The sequence below is a fragment of the Trifolium pratense genome, linkage group LG4, assembly GCF_020283565.1.
Source record: "Trifolium pratense cultivar HEN17-A07 linkage group LG4, ARS_RC_1.1, whole genome shotgun sequence".
NCBI lineage: Eukaryota > Viridiplantae > Streptophyta > Magnoliopsida > Fabales > Fabaceae > Trifolium > Trifolium pratense.
In genome coordinates, this window is record NC_060062.1 from 57939692 (window position 1) to 57954801 (window position 15110).

The window sequence follows — 15110 nt, forward strand, 5'->3', positions numbered from 1 at the left end:
ATTGGTGAAATGTTTAGTTATTATTTTATGATATTTTTTTTATGATGAGTATGATTCAATTTGGATAAGAAAAATTGACCCTTACAATTAACATTTTAGTACTCAAGGAGATAGCCATGATTAGTGCTTTTGCTTTTTTTTAAATTTTATTTATTTAATTGTTAAAAATCTGCCTGTTATAGAGTGTAGTCATCTTGAATATTGGTAATTATGTATCTCCACCACTCTTTGAAACTGAGGTTGGAGCCCTTAGAGAAATTGATATTAAGCTTTGATCCAAGCCACACCTTCGTAATTCTAGAACATTCACCAAAAGTGTGTGTAATAGTTGCCTCTCTAAGATTGCATCTTGGACAAATAATGCTGCATGCAGTGAATTTCTTTTTAGTACAATTCGCATCTGACAGGAACCACTTCGTTTATAATATGCCAGAACATTATTTGGTGTCTAGGAATCGTGTGGATTTTCCAAATTCTTGACCATATCTCATTTTCAATACTATTATTACATGGACCCTCCTGTCTTCTCTCTCTCCATCAAGATAGAGCTTGATAACCATCTTAACAGTATAGTTTCCATCTCTTGAGTGCATCCACATAATCTAATCTTCTTGGGCTTCACGAATGAGAGGGATTTGTTTGGTAAGCTCCCCTTTAGTCAACATAATTACATCCGGTCAATCAAGTCGTCGTTCAATTTAGGAGATTGACCAATTAGAAGGTCACTAACCTTATCCACCCTAATAAGATAGTTGGGTTTTTGTATGTTGGCTATATTTTGCAAAAATATCATTTAGCCAAAGTGTTGAGACATATGTGCTTACATCAAGTGTTGGGACAGATGTACACACATATTGGAACAACACCTGTGTGATCTAACTGCGTGTCAGCTTGCGTTATTATTTTATATTCAATCTTTTGAAGATTTGCTTGAAGAATTATTTCGTGGTTACTTATACAACAAGGCACCCATGGTCTATTTGTTTCTGAAGGCAGTTAATCACTGTCGTTTCGTGATCAAAATAAGTTTTAATTAAGAAAAGTAGTAACAAGGTAGTTAAACCTCGGTCGTCTCACAAAGACCTCTGATTTGATTATTAGCAAAATAAAAATGATGAATAACACAATTTAATGGGGGTTTAGGTTGGTTCGCAGAAGAATTGCAAGTAATGAGAAGACAATCAATCCATTAGCTTCAGGTACTTCTTTTGAATTTCTATCACAGGTTTCAAAAGATCATTCGTTCTATAAATTTATTCTTGTTTGATAGAAACTAACCGAACAAGCGTCGAGTAACTTCTATTCGAATCCTATTGATTAAGCATCAAAAAGTTCAATTAACCATGGTAGAACATGCGTCTATAACATAATTAATCTAAATCCGAATTTGATCAAACCTATAATTAAGGATCATAGACTTTATCAATATCTACTCAACTAACCTAAACAAGCGATAAATCAGTTAAGCAAACTATCAATGAATTGCACAAAATGAAACTACATATGATTAAGCATCATAAGACAAATCGATTCGCACAAGAATTAATATGAAATTGATAAAGAAAGAGATAAAACATAAAACGGATTTGACATTAAAATAGAACCTCAAGAATCCGTATAAAGTTTCATTCGTCAATGGATTGATCTAGAGTTTTAGTTCTCCATGACTGACAAGAAGCAGCCTCTTTTCTAATTTTTTTGCGTGAAGACTGAATATCTGAAACCCTAGATGTGTTTTTGCTTAAGTACTCAGAGAAAATTGGGCTTAAAAAGCTACGGGTCGAAAAACATAAGTATGACCCGAAATTACATTATTTTCATAAAGTTTGGAACATAAACGTAAATATTGGACTGTTTTGCGCTCCGAACTGGGTTCTGGCCTTTACATGAAAGTTGTAGCTCTTTCTCTTATCTTTCCAACGCATATTCGCACACCACAATCCGATACTCGTAGCTCAAGTTATGACCTGCGGACTGAGAAGGATCAACATGCAATTAAATCCGAAAATTAATCAAAGAAATACATTAGAGCTCAATTATGACCCAAAGTTTAGAAACATGGTAAAAAGTTAATATTAGGCTAGAAAAGCTTCGAATATGTCAGAGTACAAAGCCATAAAATATGTGCCAAAACGCACTGATCAAATTCCCCCACACTTATTCTTTTGCTCTCCTGAGCAAAACTCAAGTTTAAAGACTAAAGTAAAACTTTTTTTTTTGTTGAAGAGATAACAAAGCATGATATAACGTCATAAGCAATCAACACATTCTAAGATTCAAGTTCAAACCATGGATTGTATTTCAAAGATTGGCATAACTCCTGTATATCAACTGTCAATGATAATCAAGCGTGTGTGTGTACTGCCTATTACTGTCAACCAGAGTCATGACATGATCCTTCTAAAAAACTACACAGTCAGGATACTAAGCTACCTTTTCTTTCCTACAACTCAGAGTTTGAGTTTAGATTTCAGCTTGAGGGGAAGCTATTCTTTTCTTGTTCTCACAGGCTTTTTGATTTTTATATGCAGGGATACCACTTAAGTTCATTTTAGTTATGCTTTAGGTGCTACTCTACCTTTTCACCTGACGGGATCTCACTTGTAATGAGTCCAACCTGTTACTCCGAATAGAGCACCCTACACAGCATTTGTTCCTTCAGTTTAAGGCACAGGAACTCAACATATTCATTATTGTTCCTCCAGTTTCGGGCACATGAACTTATTCTATAATTAATTTTTTAATTTTTTTATTGTGTAGTATCCCATCATTTAATCTAGCCATGATCCTACAATCAAGTAATCTAGTTTTCCCCCAAACTTAGTCCTAATCATACCTCTTTATCGTATTCTATACTCAAACAACTTAGCTGATGACTGTGTATTTTAAAGATTTATCAAGTCACTACTAAGTTTGCAAGTTTTTCAGCAATTGTGCATTAAGGTGCAAAGATCATCATATCAAGTATGAAAACGAGACTTTCCAAAAATTTCACCAATCCTACAGCTATATTGCTCTAGTCCTAAAACATGTAACTACTCATAACAATTGCATGCATGTTAAATTTATTTATTTATTTATTTATTTATTATTATATTTTTTTTAATTGACCGGAAAATAAAATAAATAAATGTCCCCCCACACTTAAAACAGACATTGTCCGCAATGTATAACAATAATCATAAAGTGAGAAAAGGAAGGAACACACCCGAGGAGCTAAGCTGTAGCAACTAGAAAGTCCATGTCCGGCGGTTTTGGTGGAGGCCTTTCTGCACTACGAACACATGAAACAAGAAAAAGCAAATAACACGTGAACTTGTATAATAGTACAAAATCCGGTGGCTTAGGAGGAATAGCCAGCACATATAGTGAACCTGCATTAACAAAAGCATGGAAATCACAAAATCCACAGTTAACTGGTGAGGCAGGTAAAATAGGTGGAAGAGATGCATAAATGATGAAGGATGGCTGCTTGTTGTGCGGCTTAATCAGAGGTTCCATCAACAATTTTTCCGCTATGGGCAATGGTTGCTTGCAGCTAACATCCACACTTGTAGTGTCAAATTCAATTGTTATTGAATTCTTTTGAATTTCTGCACAAGTGGTTGTCGGCATCAAAATTTCTTCACTTACAATGGCTGCATTGATCTCACAACAAACATTACAGACATCACATTTAGAAGCAAAAATTTCAAAAGACTTATCTACTTCAATCGAAGTATATAATTCATCTATATCAGATTCGAAGGAATTTTGTGGTGTGATCTCTTCCATGCATTCACTTGAATTTATGTTGCTTATTTTGTGTTCATCAACAAAAACAAGTATTGTTTCAATGGGCTCACCTGGAGTTTCATCAACACTTGTATCACATTGCATTACCTCTAAGAGTGCGGCAGGTTGTACATCATCATGCAACATCTTCTTCTCTTGAATTAGATGGGCATTGGAGACTATTTTCTCAACTTGGACTGCTAAACTTTGAAGAGAGGATTGCATCCATTCATCCATTTGCTTATTATGTTCAGCCATCTGCTTTATCAATTCTTCCAAACTAGGTTGTGGCTCAACCACCAATGAATCAATTTGCTGAAACTGTGGATGTGACCAAATAGGCTGCTCAGCAGGATATGAATTTTGTTCTTGATAGTATTGTCCTTGAAAATTACCTACAAATTGGTCTCACCACAAAAAGTATCTAAAAATATAGGACAATCATCACTAATAAGAAAACTCGAAGAACAAATATTACACATCACAGTTGAAATATAATTTTGATAGCAAGATTGTTGTTTTCTTGCATCCAAGCAATTTATGATATAAGCCAACTGGTCCGATTAATCTCCCATTTTTTTTATTGTTTTTTTTTTGTCTAAATAAAATGAAGAGAAAAATAAAAACCGAGTCAAATAAAATCTAAAAAAAATTAAAAATAACACCTAAAATCTCTAAAAATCAAACAAATCTAAATATAATTTTTTGGGATTTTTTTAAATGTATGGAAAATTCAAAAAAAAATAAAAAGTGGTCTAAACGAAGGAATTTCGCAATTTCAGCCTCAATTTTCGTAGTTTTGTTCCTTGATTTTTTTCGGATTTGTGGACCAAATTTCGGATCAATCTGAGATATCAACCGAAAATTAATTATTTTTTAGCTTCACTACAAAATTCAACGTCAGAACCTGAAACACAACAAAAACTCACAAAACAAAAAGTGTTAGTAACGTTAGTTAGTTCTAAATTTTACTAATCCTAATCAAAGAGCCCCGGCAACGGCGCCAATTTAATCACAGTCGTTTCGTGATCAAAATAAGTTTTAATTAAGAAAAGTAGTAACAAGGTAGTTAAACCTCGGTCGTCTCACAAAGATCTCTGATTTGATTATTAGCAAAATAAGAATGATGAATAACACAATTTAATGGGGGTTTAGATTGGTTCGCAGAAGAATTGCAAGTAATGAGAAGACAATCAATCCATTAGCTTCAGGTACTTCTTTTGGATTTCTATCACATGTTTCAAAAGATCATTCGTTCTATAAATTTATTCTTGTTTGATAGAAACTAACCGAACAAGCGTCGAGTAACTTCTATTCGAATCCTATTGAATAAGCATCAAAAAGTTCAATTAACCATGGTAGAACAAACGTCTATAACATAATTAATCTAAATCCGAATTTGATCATGTTGGTGTTTTGATTGGCTACATTTTGCAAAAGCCAACCAGCCAGATGCTGGACTGAGGTGCTGTAGCATTATAGTACAGCATCCTGATGCTCTGTTTTTCGTGCAGAATTTTTATTTCAAATCTGAGTCAAGATTTGCTTCAATTATATATTTAGGCACGTGCGTCTGGGCAAAACGAGCCTTGCTCAGCAAGTTTTATTGAAGTCGGCTGAAGGAATGTTATTTAAAACAAAAATATAATTATATTATATTTTTGGCGTTTTTTTTGTTTGGTACAACATGAAACAAACAAATTATATTTTTTAAATTAATTTAGGGTTGGGCCGCAATTCCTACAGTTGTACATGTCTGAAGACCTAACTTGGACATCAAGACAATTGAAGACTATAAATATGTGAAGCCTCAAGCCTTTACAACTCATGTATTCTAAACCGTGTTGTTTACAAAGTGTGAGTTTTTAAGGTTTAGAGTTTGTGTCTTTTGTCAGCCTTTCTTGTGTCAATTTGATGCAAGTTTAGGACTGTGTTTTGGTTGTTAATTGTAAGCTACTCCTAAGCTTTGAAGCACGGAGCTAGCGTGTGTGATTCACTCAAAAGCTTTTAAGCAAGAGTGTGGTCTAGTTTCTAGGAGAGTGTCTCCATCTTGATCGTTATTATTGACAGCAACATGGTACGTGTTGTTAGAGGGAATTTGGGACGGGGTCTCATTATCTAAGAGGTTCTTAGGTAGGATTGCACGGGTAGTGTCTAGGTGATAAGTCAAGTGCCGGGTGTTGGTCGAGGGCTTTGAACTAGAGCTATTATAGTGGATTCATTCCTGGATTGGTATCCCCCAGAGTAGGTGACGTTGCACTGAACTGGGTTAACAAACGATCTGTGTTATTTATTATTCTGTCGTTTATTGCTTTATTTTATTCAGCGCCTGTCTTGCTGCAACATTTGTTATAGCATCTTGTGCAGCATTGTGTTCACTGCGTGCCAGATTTCAATTGGCATCAGAGCAGGCACCCTTTCTGGTTATAGGGTGAGCTCCAGGGAGAATGTCTGGCAACATGGACAAAGAAGGAGGGCTTGTAAGCAGACCACCACTTCTCGTTGGTGTCTCCAACTATGATTATTGGAAATCACACATGATTGCTTTCCTAAAATCTATGGATAGCAAAACTTGGAAAGTTGTTCTGAAAGGATAGGACCCCCCTGTGGTCATGGACAAAGATGGAAAGTGTAAGACCTCGAATTTCCACAAGCTTATTTACGTATTTTATCGTTTAAATATATGTTATTAATCGTTAAAAATAATTATGTGCTTGGTGAAATTATATGTTGTTGAGTCTTGGCGCAAGTTGATTTATGTTTGTTTGGTTGAAGTAGGAACAGATATGTGTCTTTTTGACCCCTTTGCGTTTTGAATTGGTTTTTATGGCCAACATGAGAGTTGTAGCCCTTTTTGCTTGGTTTTTCGCGTAGGTTTCGATTTCGAGAGTCGTTTGTTGTTGAGAGTCTTACCTTGTATCGTAGGTTGGTTTGGGAACCTTGAGTTTTGGTAGGTTGGATTCGAGTTTCGTTTAGTTAGTTCGAGTATCGTCGATTAACGACATTATTTGCTGAGATCGTGTCTGTTTCTCGCTCGAGTGTCAGAATTGTTTGGGGTTTGTTTTGTTGGTCTTCTTTTGAGAGAGCGAACGTTCCTGTGTTTTTAGAATTTCATTTTTCGCGTTAACCTATTTTCTTATAAAACGATCTAAAATTTGTCCGACGTTCCGAAATCTTTCGAACTCGGAATTCTTTTAAAATTTAACCCGAAGTTTTATATATCGGCGTGAGTTAGGAAATGTCTTTAAAATATTTTTAAGAGTTAGGGTTGAGAATCACAGTCGAGGAAAAATATTTCGAGTAACTTTTCGTAAACCATTTTTAACGGACATTTAAATTCTTAATTTTCTTATTTCGCGACTTTTGTCCGTGAGCGTAACGCGACTCGTCTGTGGAGGGTTTTAATCTCTAAACTTTATGAGAATATCTTTGTCACAAAAGTAAAAGATCTAATGGTGAGGATTCAATTTGCTTTTTGATCCAATGGCTAGGGAATGCCTAGGCTTTACTTGTGAAGGAAGGTCACATTGCTTTTTGTACTTAGCCAAAATCAAAAGATCACTTTTTCTTTCTCCTTTCTTCTTCTCTTTGCCGTGGCTTCTCCTCTCTTAAACCCCATCTTCATAAATTTTTCCTTTCCACCATTTTCATTGAAGATCAAGCTTGCTTTCCATTAGTTCTTTGCTAGCTTACTTCCTTCTTGAGGTATATCATTCTTTCTCTTTATTTCACTAGTTTTTCTCATGATTTTTCTTAACTCTAAACTCTATGAAAAATTTCTTAACTTGTGAAAAAGAGTTTTAATCCATGGAAAAGCTTCATTGTTGTTAAACTAACATGGATTAGGCTTTGTTTCTCTTGATTCCTTTAGCTATTGAATTTTTCATGGATTTCTCTCTAGTCTAGGGTTTTCGAAAATTCTCTTGATCAATGAGTAGTCTAATGACATTTTGTGCATAGGAGAGAAGTGTTTAGAATGTGTTTGTGAGCTAGAAAACATTGTCAAAAATCATTTGTGAGAAAAATAAAATTTTTGTCATAAAACACTTAGTGAATTTTATGAAAATTTCATGAATTTTGGGTGTGTTTGGAAAATGTTTTGGGTATGCAAGAAAATTATCTTAAGAGCTAGGTGATCAAGGCTATGGTTTTAAAAATGAAAATTTGTGGGAGAATGCCTTGATTTCTCAATTCTGGACAAACTGTGCAGGGGCATTTTCGTCCATTTAAAATTGTTCCAGTTCCAAAAAAACTTAACCATTTGATCCGTCTTTTCGAGACGAAGAGTTTGGCGTATGGTTCGTCTCGATTGGACAAGAATTGAATGTGTTATGGTCATTTTAGTTTGAAAACTATTTGGTCGAAAATTGTGTTTAAAAGAGTTTTACTTGAATTGGTGATCAATTAGGGAGGTCTCGAAAACACTATCCGAGAGTGTTAGAACGTATCCTTAGAACCCCTTTCGATTGTGTAGAATAGGTTCGTTCCTTTGGTTTTGTCGGAGAGTGACTTATGGTATTATGTGTATTATTTTAGGAAACGAGTAACGGTGTTTAATTGCGCGTTCGATTGTGTGATTGGAAACTTTTGCCGAGGTAAGGGCATCTTCTATCCATGACTTTAAATTATGTCAAAAGCCATGAAATATTTGATGTTTGAATTTGTTTGAAATGCATGTGAAATGTATTCATTTTTGGATGGTTTGTAGGGTTGCATTAGCATATGATGTGAAGTTATATGTTCATGCATTCATTGGTAGACATGTGCGTACAGTGAATGGCGTCACTAAATGTCTTTTGTATTTTTGAGTATTAGACTCGTAACGCACAGTGAATGACGTTACACAAGAGTCTCTTATCTATTTCTTTTAGTAAGCTTGTGATGTACAGTGAATGGCATTACTAGAATGTTTACGACTCCCTGCGGTGAGGTTAATTTCCGGAAATCATGCATGTGACGTACAGTGAATGGCGTCACGGTGACGTACAGTGAATGGCGTCTCAGTGGTGCACAGTGAATGACACCACCATTCATTAGAGTTTTGCATTAGGCTATGTGCGCATTTTATTTATTATGCTTGTGTGCGACTTTGTGGTAATTGCCTAATATTTGTATACATGTTAATTGCTCAATACTTGTATTTATGTTAAATGCTATTTGCCTATTTGTTACTGTTGGTGACCCTTACTTTTGCATGTATACATCGCGGGCTCCTCCCACCCCTAGATGACATTCATGAGCGTGGTGCCGTCGGCCACGAGGATGAGATTGATTTGGAGCGCTCTTAGGATTGTGGTGTTTGTGATGAGACGTTCTCCACCACATCCATGATCAGACCTAGAGTCTTAGTTCATTTTGCTTACGTATCTAGTTTATTTTGAGATGTAGTACCTTGACAGACTATTATACTTATGGTGCCTTAGTGGCCTTGCGATACATTAGGTTCACGTAACCGTCTTTGTGGTTCGTGAACTAATTGTATCCCTTTTGATATGTATATTATTCAGGTGAACACTTGCTTCTCGTAAGCCCTATATATATATATGATGGTTGGTTGTATATTATATTTTGTCTTGTGTAATTTAATTTCTTGAGCCGATTTCGAGTTACGCGCACTCTGATAAATTTTTAAAAGGCGTGTTTTATTTCGAAAAAAAAAATATGCCCTTGTTTGCTTCCGCATTGTTTTTATTTAAAAAATCGGGCTGTAACATTTTTGGTATCAGAGCTCAGGTTATTAGATTATCAAACAGGGAAAGTGTTCACATGAATAGATAGTCTGGAGTCGGTCGGTCTAGAGTTAGAGTTGTGTCAGTTTCATGAGTGTTAGAGTGTCTCCTTGATTTAGTCGTGTCTTTCACCAAACATAGACTTATATATTTAACGTTTGATTTTCTTGGACGTGGAACTCTGTGGAATTGGAAAAGGAGTAAATTAACAATTTGGTTGTCACAGGAACTATGCCTCCAAGACGGGCACCTGCTGCTCCTGCGACTGAAGATGACCGAGTTGAGCGGATGGCTAACTCGATGAATGTGATGGCTGCTGCCATAAATGCTCAGACTACTGCTAAGACACAGCGGGATTTGGAAAAGAGGGAAAGAGAGGTTCTTGCTGCGGGAACTCGTGTTCTCACAAGCTTTAGCAATCAGAATCCTCCGAAGTTTACCGGAGAGGGAGGACCTGCTGCTGCTGATTTATGGCTCCAATCTGTGGAGAAGATCATGGGGGCAATTCATTGTCCGGAAGAGGAGATGGTAACATTGGCTACTTATCAGCTCCGGGGAGATGCTGAGTACTGGTGGGGGAATGCTAGTCAGCTCATGGAAGCCGCTTTTGAGGAGTTCACCTTGGAGAACTTCAAGAGAAAGTTTCTGGCTAAGTATTTTCCGGAAACTGCTAGAGAGAGGTATGGTGAAGAATTCCTGAAGCTGGTTCAGGGAGGTTTGACTGTCGAGGCTTATGCTAAGAAGTTCGAGTCCTTATCTCGATTCTTCCGTTTCTTCAGGGATGGCATCGATGAAGCTTATATGTGCCGTCGTTTTCAAGGTGGGCTGAGGTATGAATTGCAAGATGCGGTAGTCCCGTTGGGAATCCGTCAATTTCAAGTGCTTGTGGAGAAATGTCAGGAGATAGAGGATATGAGGAGCAAGAGGGCTAATCGCCAGGGAGGTTTTGTTGCTGGAGGACCTAGTCGTCCGAGTCACCATAATTCTAACCGTGGAGGACGTGGGGTTAAGCCTTATAACCGTCCACAAGGTAACCGTGGACCGCCTATTGCTGGAAATCAAGGAAACCAAGAGAATCCGGGCCGAGTGAAGCAGTCTTGCTACAAATGTGGAGAGGAAGGTCATTATGCCAATAACTGTGGGACTAAGAGCCTCACTTGCTACAACTGTCAAAGGCAAGGACATTATGCTTGGGAGTGTCGTGCTCCGAGGAAAGAGGCACCACCGGCGAATGTGGCACAAGGGGGTAGACCTACTGCTAAGGGTCGTGTGTATGTTATGGGCGCTGAAGGGGGAGAACAAGCTGGTAATGCTATCCATGAGGACTGTCATATAGCAGGTAACACTTTAACAGCTTTGATAGATACTAGGGCAACACATTCTTTCATTTCTTTGGAGTGTGCTCAACGTTTGAATTTGGTTATTTCTCCGCTCATGTTTGATCTAAATGTTTCAACGCCTGCAAAAGAATTAATGGTTAATACTGCATGTCTGCATTGTCTTGTAGTAATTCAAAATAGGGAGTTTTTGATTAATCTGATCTGTATGCCCCTTAAGTCTCTCGAGATCATTCTCGGGATGGATTGGTTGTCTTACCATTACGTTATTCTGGATTGTGCTCGTAAGTTAGCGTTCTTTCCCGAGCCGGGAGTTGCTAAATATTTGTCTGCTAATAGGCTTGTAGTGTCTTTGAATAATGGAGAGACTGAGTTTGTGTCACTTGCTAGTATGGAAGTAAGTTCGGAAATTCTTGTGGGAGAAGTGCGTGTGGTCCAACAATTTCAGGATGTTTTTCCATCAGAGATTCCGGGTTTTCCACCAGTCAGAGAAGTGGAGTTCTTTATTGATTTGCATCCGGGTACCGGACCAATTTCTGAGTCTCCTTATCGTATGGCTCCAGCTGAGTTAGTAGAGTTGAAAAGTCAGATTGAGGACTTGTTGCAGAAAGGTTTTATTAGGCCGAGTGTGTCTCCGTGGGGAGCACCGGTTTTGTTGGTTAAGAAGAAGGACGGGAAGTCAAGGTTGTGTGTGGATTATCGGAAGTTGAACAAAGTGACCATTAAGAATCGTTACCCTTTGCCTCGAATTGACGATTTAATGGATCAATTGAAAGATGCATCGGTGTTTTCCAAGATTGACTTGAAGTCGGGTTACCACCAGATAAGAGTGAGGAATGAAGATATTCAGAAAACGGCTTTTCGTACGCGTTATGGACATTATGAGTATTTGGTAATGCCATTTGGAGTGACGAATGCACCTGCAATTTTTATGGATTATATGAATAGAGTATTTCATCCGTTCTTGGATAAGTTCGTGGTGGTGTTTATTGATGATATACTTGTGTACTCGAGGAGTGAAGAAGAGCATGAAGAGCATCTTCGGTTGGTTTTGCAAGTTTTACGCGACCGTGAGTTGTATGCTAATCCGTCAAAGTGTGAATTTTGGATGGAAAAAGTGAATTTTCTTGGTCATGTTATATCTAAAGAGGGTATAGCTGTGGATCCGGCTAAGATTGATACTGTGCTTTCATGGAAACAACCCGAAACTGTTACTGAAGTGAGGAGTTTTGTTGTTCTTGCGGGTTATTATCGGAGATTTATCGAGGGTTTTGCAAAGATTGTGGCACCTATGACGCAACTTACTAGAAAAGATCAACCTTTTGCTTGGACTGATAAATGTGAATCTAGTTTTCAGTTGTTGAAAGAGCGTTTGACTACATCACCAGTGTTGATTTTACCACAGTCGGACGAACCGTATGAAGTGTATTGTGATGCGTCGCATCAAGGGCTTGGTTGTGTGTTGATGCAACATAGGAAAGCGGTGGCTTATGCATCGCGTCAGTTGAAAGTGCATGAGAAGAACTACCCCACTCATGATTTGGAATTGGCTGCGGTGGTTTTTGCTTTGAAGATCTGGAGGCACTATCTGTATGGTTGTACTTTTGTGGTGTTCAGTGATCATAAAAGTCTGAGGTATCTGTTTGATCAGAAAGAATTGAATATGCGACAGAGACGTTGGATGGAAACGCTTAAGGATTTTGACTTTACTTTGGAGTATCACCCCGGGAAGGCTAATGTGGTGGCAGATGCCTTGAGTAGAAAGAGTGTATCGGCGTGTTCAGCTGTAATGGCAAGTCAACAAGAGTTACTAGAGAAGTTTCGAGATTTGCACCTTTCGGTTAAGTTTGCACCTGGAGTTCTAAAGTTCGGTATGATTACAATTTCAAGTGGATTTTTGGAAGAGATTGCAAATTGTCAAGATGACAAGTTGCTTATGGCGAAGAGAGATTTGATAGTACGAGGAACGACCACAGAATTTAAAGTAGGGCCGGATAATATTCTGAGATGTAATGGGCGAGTTTGTGTGCCAGATGTTAATAATTTGAGAAATACCGTTTTGGAAGAGGCTCACAAGAGTAAGTTAAGTATTCACCCTGGAGCTACCAAGATGTATCAGGATCTGAGGAAAGATTTTTGGTGGCCGAGTATGAAAAGGAATGTTGCGGAGTATGTGGCATCGTGTTTGACGTGTCAGAAAGCGAAGGTGGAACATCAGAAACCTGCTGGGTTGTTACACTCATTGGATATTCCGGAATGGAAGTGGGACAGTATTTCAATGGACTTTGTCACGGGTTTGCCTAAGACAAAGAAAAAGAAAGATTCGATTTGGGTGATAGTGGATCGTTTGACGAAATCCGCTCATTTTCTAGCTGTCAAGATTACAGATACTACGGAGAAGTTAACTGACCTCTACATTGCAGAGATTGTGAAATTACATGGAATACCTTCGAGTATTGTTTCGGATAGAGACCCAAAGTTTACTTCACATTTTTGGACAACACTTCATGAAGCGTTGGGAACTAAGTTAAGATTGAGTTCGGCTTATCATCCACAAACAGATGGTCAAACAGAGAGAACTAATCAGTCATTGGAGGACTTATTAAGAGCTTGTGTGTTGGATGAACGAGGAAGTTGGGACGACGTGCTACCATTGATAGAATTTACCTACAACAACAGTTATCATTCGAGCATTGGTATGGCTCCTTATGAGGCACTTTATGGGAGGAGATGTCAGACACCGTTATGTTGGTATCAAGGTGGAGAAAGTATGATATTAGGACCTGAGATGGTGCAACAGACAACGGATAAAGTGAGGCAAATCCAAGCGAGGTTGAAAGTTTCTCAGGATCGCCAGAAAAGTTATACGGATAAACGTCGTAGACCCTTGGAATTTGAAGCGGGAGAGCATGTTTTTCTTCGAGTTACACCTACCACGGGCGTGGGGAGAGCTTTGAAAGCAAAGAAGTTAACACCAAAGTTTATTGGACCGTATCAGATTACGGAGAGAATAGGAAAAGTGGCCTACCGTATTGCTTTACCACCGGTTTTATCAAGGATTCATGACGTGTTTCATGTGTCGCAATTGAGGAAATATATTTCGGACCCTTCACATGTTATCACACCAGACGATATTCAACTTAAGGAAAATTTGTCGTTTGAGGTTCCACCAATTAAGATTGCGGATAGAAAGATGAAGAGTTTGAGGACGAAAGAGATACCGTTAGTCAAAGTTATTTGGAACGAGGTTACCGGAGATGCGACTTGGGAGCTCGAGAGCAAAATAAAGGAGCAATATCCGGGATTATTTATCGACGTTTGAGTTTCGAGGACGAAACTTCTTTTTTGTTGCGGAGTAATGTAAGACCTCGAATTTCCACAAGCTTATTTACGTATTTTATCGTTTAAATATATGTTATTAATCGTTAAAAATAATTATGTGCTTGGTGAAATTATATGTTGTTGAGTCTTGGCGCAAGTTGATTTATGTTTGTTTGGTTGAAGTAGGAACAGATATGTGTCTTTTTGACCCCTTTGCGTTTTGAATTGGTTTTTATGGCCAACATGAGAGTTGTAGCCCTTTTTGCTTGGTTTTTCGCGTAGGTTTCGATTTCGAGAGTCGTTTGTTGTTGAGAGTCTTACCTTGTATCGTAGGTTGGTTTGGGAACCTTGAGTTTTGGTAGGTTGGATTCGAGTTTCGTTTAGTTAGTTCGAGTATCGTCGATTAACGACATTATTTGCTGAGATCTTGTCTGTTTCTCGCTCGAGTGTCAGAATTGTTTGGGGTTTGTTTTGTTGGTCTTCTTTTGAGAGAGCGAACGTTCCTGTGTTTTTAGAATTTCATTTTTCGCGTTAACCTATTTTCTTATAAAACGATCTAAAATTTGTCCGACGTTCCGAAATCTTTCGAACTCGGAATTCTTTTAAAATTTAACCCGAAGTTTTATATATCGGCGTGAGTTAGGAAATGTCTTTAAAATATTTTTAAGAGTTAGGGTTGAGAATCACAGTCGAGGAAAAATATTTCGAGTAACTTTTCGTAAACCATTTTTAACGGACATTTAAATTCTTAATTTTCTTATTTCGCGACTTTTGTCCGTGAGCGTAACGCGACTCGTCTGTGGAGGGTTTTAATCTCTAAACTTTATGAGAATATCTTTGTCACAAAAGTAAAAGATCTAATGGTGAGGATTCAATTTGCTTTTTGATCCAATGGCTAGGGAATGCCTAGGCTTTACTTGTGAAGGAAGGTCACATTGCTTTTTGTACT

At 37.7% G+C, this 15110-nt stretch overlaps 1 long non-coding RNA gene across 1 annotated transcript; it reads left to right on the top strand.

Annotated features, from left to right (window-relative positions):
• Nucleotides 1-7315: 7315 nt before the first annotated feature.
• LOC123923361 lies at nt 7316-9349 on the top strand. Its single transcript, XR_006814366.1, has 3 exons — nt 7316-7479; nt 8311-8369; nt 9001-9349. It is a non-coding gene; the product is annotated as an uncharacterized LOC123923361 (long non-coding RNA).
• The last annotated feature ends 5761 nt before the right edge of the window (nt 9350-15110 follow it).